The 6,000-nt window shown below is 47.6% G+C and overlaps 1 protein-coding gene across 2 annotated transcripts in view; it reads right to left on the bottom strand.

Moving 5' to 3' along the window:
- The window catches only part of LLGL2 (LLGL scribble cell polarity complex component 2), a 1,008,116-nt gene extending 1,002,734 nt beyond the window's left edge, over window positions 1–5,382 (bottom strand). Inside the window, exon 1 of one of the 2 annotated variants that reach the window (XM_086930752.1) lies at window positions 5,196–5,382. The gene's annotated coding sequence lies outside the window, so the exon portion shown is untranslated. The remainder of the gene's footprint in view (window positions 1–5,195) is intronic. The other variant, XM_086930755.1, reaches the window with a different exon arrangement.
- Between the last annotated feature and the right edge of the window lie 618 nt (window positions 5,383–6,000).

Consider the following 6,000-nt stretch of genomic DNA (forward strand, 5'->3'; position numbering starts at 1 on the left):
TGCCGACCTGCCTTCCTAAAGCTGCAATATTTGAATGACGGACCTGTGACTGCTCATATTGCCAAATATCTGAAAGGGGTGGTTAGACACCGGATGGTCCCCCTCTTTCTTAAACTGTCCGAGTCCTTTTTTAGGTTTCGCCTGGGGCACGGAGCTCCTAGCTCCGCCCCCAGGAGAAATCTTTAGTTTTCAGTATGGGGGACTTGAATCCGCCCTCTGTTCCATTGGCTAGCTCCATAAATGGAGGCTAGCCATTGGAACAGAGATCTGTCCGTCATTCACGGACCAGATTCGGGGGCGTTCCCACGATTTTTTCCCTGGGCGTTCCCTCTGTGTAGTCATGCGGCGGTGGGCGGAGTTGTTTTTTTTTTTTGTCTCGGCATCCAGCTCATTCCGCGGCCGACTGCCGCCGCCGGAAGTCCAGTTCCAGGTGAGTGCTTTTGATTCCGCCCCCCCCTCCCGCTGTCCGTGTGCCCCTTCCCGCCCCCCCCTCCCGCTGTCCATTTGCCCGTTACCGCCCCCCCTCCCGCTGTCCGTGTCTTCCCCGCCCCCCTCCCGCTGTCCGTGTGCTTTCCCGCCCCCCCTCCCGCTGTCCGTGCCTTTCCTTGTTTTTCTTGTTTTCAGTTAGAGGTCCTCGGCATCAAGTTAACGGTGTCTGTGAGCCACCATTGCGCCGGATCGGTGACTCTCAAGATGTCTCGGAAGGACTCTTTCCTTGCCCCATTCATTTGCAATTAAGCCCGACCTCCAGGGACTGTGATGACAGGCGGTGTGCCAAGAACATCAGTTCCACCATGGCCGTCCTCACCATCTCCTTACTCAAAATCTTTTTCCCCGTCACCACTGTCACAAACGCATTTTCTGTCTCTGAGAAACAAATCAACATACTCCTCATAAATTACACATAGATTTCACCCAGATTCAAGTAGCCTCAAAAAATGACCCCTGTTAAAATTGAGTACCCTCCGCCCCCAAGTTTGAACAGTTCTAGATCGGGTAGATAATGTGTCATTGTACCTGAGCAGTGGCGTCCAATGAAAGAAGGAAATCACCGCTTCCCATACAAAGGGGGCGGCGGGGTCGCCTCTGTGTGCGCGCCCGTACGTACACAGCGACCACCATGTGCCCTCTACATGCATTTCTACCTTATCAAACACTACATTTCGTATATTTTGAGAAGAGATTTTTTAGGTCCTTCGATTAGAACACATCCACACGGTAGGAATCTTCCGGTCGTGTACCTGTGCGATTGAAAAGCAATAATTGCTTTGGCTTAAGAACCCCGCTTGGTTCCAGGCTGCCGGCAAGCTATCGATTCGCGCGGACACCCCCCAGTTCTGTAAACTTGCACAGTAGTTTCAGACGCGTCCGTCAATACCTATATTGAAAGCCAGCTTCTGTGTTAGCAGCAGTGGATGCTAGGAGCAGTATTTTAATGAGCAGGCACACTTCTGCCTAACCTAACCATATATTATGTGCACAGGTACTTGTTGAGCCACTGTAATGTGATTGCGCGTAGTAGAGTAATGGAGTCACACAAGACATGGGATGGCAGACACGGTGTCCCCACAGAACTATCGAACCCCCTCTTTGCTGAACTAATGTTCAATGCGAATTGCGTCACAAGGAATGTTCCGCCGCGCTGTGAGATATTTCCATACAGGCAGGCTAAGCACTTTCCATTTTATACCTCAGCGGCTTTATAGCATCTTAAGGATTTTTTTTTAAAGTGCCAGCAAACACTCCCTGCGCTCCCCATTGGAAGTGAGCACGACGCTGCTATCTGCATTGTGCGGCGGGAAACTTCCTGTGTGTATTGATCCCTTGCTGAGAGCACTGTCCGTCATGGGGCTGCTTTGTCTGGCAGCCACTTCCATTTGAATTTGACTGACTGAGGGAGCCTGGTTTATTTGTAAAGGACAACAAGGCTTTTCATTCATAATTCCGGCAGCGGGGACGGGTGCTAATGACAGAGCCCTGAATAATGAGGGTGTGGTATTCAAGGCAGGAAGGACCGCGGCCGGGGGTTGCCAAATGCGGCAGCCAGAGACGAGACGGACTGCAGGGAGCGCAGGCGGCGCCGGCACTCAGGGATCCACATCTGCAGCACGCCCTGTGTGACCCTGGACACCCGGAGAGATCCGCAGCACGCCCTGTGTGACCCTGGGCACCCGGAGCCAGCCACATCTGCAGCACGCCCTGTGTGAGATGTCGAAAATGAGGGAGAAAGGTGAACGAAAAGAGAGCGGGGGCGAAAGAAGACAGGAAGAGAGGCAGTGAGGGACGGAGGCACAGAGGAGAGTAAGATAAGCTGAGCAGTGTGGGGGGGTGGGGGGGTTGGAGAGAGGCTTGGAAACGGAGACGGGGCATGTTTGTGTTTCGGGTGCACACGCGCTTGAGTCACTAGTTGTCTTTTCCGAAATTAATTTTTCAGTTGTCTTTCTTAAGTACACTGATATTCCCTTTCCGTTTGTTATCTCGGCATTGCTTTATTTTTGTTTTTAAAATGCTTTTGTTATTGCAGTGAATCATTTTCTGTTTGTGTCATTTAGGGTGGGTCAGATGGGGTTCTAGGCAACTCCAGGTCAGATTTTCACTTGGGTCGGAGCCTTCGATTTACTGCTTCCTTTGTGGGGTTTTATTGGTGTTGTCGGCTGAGCCGTCCTTTTCTTGTAATTATAATTCGGGAGAAGTAAAGTGAGCACGACCCCGAGTGCTGTGGAGTGGAGTGTGATGTCAAAGTTCAGGTCTGAAGGGCGGAGTCAAAGCTTTAACGGCAGCAATATTCAAAGTGCCGCCATAACTACTGGAGTGAAGTGCTGTGTCTTTGGGGTTGGAGGGTTGTGCGGCGATGTCCATTCAGTGCCGCCTGTAACCACCAGTGCAAAGCTCTGTGGAGGTCCCGGGTATATCCCTTCAAAGTGCCACCCGTACCTACCGCTGTAAAGTGCATGGGGCGGGGATAGTCATTGAAAGTGCAATGTAAAATGTAACGTGGAGAGGGTCTGGATGTTGAGTGTGACCTGAAGCTTGTATTCCCTACATAGCAGACAAGTGGTGTCCAAAGTCTCGCTGCAAGAACTGTTTTTTGTTGCAGTTTTATAAAGCATGAACTCAACCTGAAGGTATCGGAGCGCTTTACATGAGCACCAGCTACATTACACAGTCAAGGACACATTCACTTTTTATAGCTACAGGGAGAGAGTGTTTTGCCCAGAATCACAGGACGCTGTGCCAACGCTGAGACTCCAACACGGTTCTTCAGATTCAAAGTCGACAGTTTTGGCTGTTAGGCTACCTCCCCCCCCCCCTAAAAAAACGAAGAGGGGAAATAAATAAGTGAAAGTGGAGCTGATAAAAAAGTTGGGGCGGTTAATCCTTAAATACATTCGGTAACCTATTAATAAATAGCAAAGTGCAGATGGGTGTGATCTCGAAATGCCACGGGAACGTTTAGGAGACTTTAGTCGAAAAAATGTCCTTTAAAGTGCAGTGGAAGGAAAGGGATTCCCTGCACTTTATCTTCACACTATAAGCGTACCGCGTTATGTGTGCAACGTGTTCATCCGAAGTGCAGCGGTGTTGTCTAGTATAGTATTTACGGTTGGAATGAGTTAAAGTGTAGGCGACATCTGTACACACAAAATGACCCGGGTATATGGATTTAAAGTCCAGTGATTGTGCACAAGCTTAAATTGAATTAGTGTGTGAATTTAAAGTGAAAATCAAATGAGTAATGTGCTTTGAACGTGCTGCAGGGTGTACGTTTAAATACGTTATTGAATAACGCGTAGCTGACATAGGTGCCCTTAACTGCAGAAGGGTGTATTCGAGTAAAGTGCTATGAGAAGGGAGCCAAGTCCTCACCCAGAGGGACATTGCGTCCATTTAAAGTGCAACAAATAATGTTTGAGGGTGCAGTATGTGGGCTGTGAGAGCTGTTGGCAATCTAAAGAACAATGCCATTTATTTATAAGTAAAAAAAAAATTAAAAAAAGAAATGTCATGAGCAATGCCAATAGCTCTAACTTTTCCAAAGGCGAAACCATTGCATTGTAAATGCTTGTTTATCTAATTTATTCACATTATCTTGATGGAATGGATGTCTTTTTAACATGTATTGTGCTTTTATGGTTTAATATTTTTCTAAATCGAATAAAGCGTAATCTGATCTTTTCTGACTTTAACATATACTTTTCACAACAAATACATCAAGTCTCCTATCTTTAGTTATTTGTAAGAAGAGGATGTGGCCTAAATGGCTGGAGCAGTCAACCTCCGAGCTGGGGAACAGGGTTCGAGCCTTGGCAGGGACGCTCAACATCCTGTGATTCTGGGCAAATCCCTTAAAATCACCCTGCGTACAAAAATGTATGTGTCGGTCTGTAACGTATATGGTTCTCATGTATAGCGCTCTGATACCTTCGGGTCTAGTTTGCGCTATATAAAACTAAACAAAAAGCCTATAGCACTGATTTGTTGGCTTGCCTTCATAACCAGAATAGTCCTTCAGGGTGAGCATAAACTTTCCGATTAAACAAAAAGCGCAATACAAGCATTTTTTTCATGGAAAAAACAAATGATGCCGAGTCGAATGCTGAATTTGAGAAGCATGTGGGCTGAGGCTAAGCATCTCTCTAGGTAAGAACTTCTAAAAACTATTTTTCTGTTGATCACAAAGTACAGTAACAAGTGCGCTGTCAGCCGAGACTGAAGAACTGGTGTCCACCCACCTGTGATGATTTTCCCCATCAATGGCATTAATATCAACTGTCCTATACGAATGGTGGCTTCTTGTCTATAAACTTTCCTTTCACCCACTGTACATACCTCACCTGTGCAGGGTAACTTCCGGTCCCGGTTGCCTGACCTGCACACCATGATTCTCCTACAAATGGTACGTTACTACTTACTCACTTGTGAATTATCTTTCCTTCTCCACACCCCGGAATGGATGACCGTCCCAATTACGTCTGGGCATCATCTCACAATTCTGCGTTGTGAACAGTTAGTTAGTTCCCTTCAGCCTCTCTTGTGTATGATCTTCTACCCCTCTTCTGTGAATGGTTTCTCCCCTCCCTTTCTCATGAGAAGGTTTGTTCGCCCATTTAAAGGTATTCGCCCTGACCCTGAACACTTTCTGTCGCTACCCCTTTAACCTGTCAAACAGCACTCCCAGGTACTCCTTGGCTTACCGATCCCGCAGCTCCTCGTTCCCAGGGGCACCCTGTCTCCCTTTTCTTGGTCTCTCCTGGGCCACGGCTCCTTCCCGGATTCCTCATCCACCGGCGGCAGCTCGCTCAATATTCATAAGAGGGTGGGACCAGAAGGCCATGCAACAGTGCAAGGGCGGAGTCAATGCTAGAGATTACGGTGCGGAGTGAGCGCAGTGTACGACACATCAAACGTCATCGTGGATGATGGGAGACTATAAGAGGCGGTGCTAGCATAAATCAGGGAGCGAGACCAACAGACTGGGAGCACGGTCACATTTAAAGCAAAATTATGACGCGTAGTGTGAGCGACGACACAGTAGAAGGGTGTATTTTCTTCTTACAACTGTTGGACCCCAGACTGGTAATGTCCCCATTGGGTTTTGCTTAGTCTGAAACTTCTGCAAACTTCTTTTGCACGTCGGACTGTCCGTTTTTTTCTGTTTTGCAACTATAACTGTGATCTAACCAAGGTCGTTTCTGGGAGTAAACCATCTACTGACAGAATGCAAAAGCCACCAAGTGACCTGTTACACATTTAGATGGAGCTTGGTGTTCAGCAACGTCCCTATCCATCGCTGTGATTTTTTTTTTAGCGCAAATTTGATTCTAAAATACGTGGTTATCTCGGTCAAGAAGGCGACCACTGCCAAATGTGAATGAGATTCCATTGAGTGTCCTAAAGCGCACACGAAGCTCATTTCCAAAGATGGCACATTGAACAGCAGCAACATTTTTACTTTCGACCTGACCCAAAATGGCCGCCATACTTGACGTTATTTTTCAA

Source organism: Lissotriton vulgaris, chromosome 7, assembly GCF_964263255.1.
Source record: "Lissotriton vulgaris chromosome 7, aLisVul1.2, whole genome shotgun sequence".
NCBI classification, from domain to species: Eukaryota; Metazoa; Chordata; class Amphibia; order Caudata; family Salamandridae; genus Lissotriton; species Lissotriton vulgaris.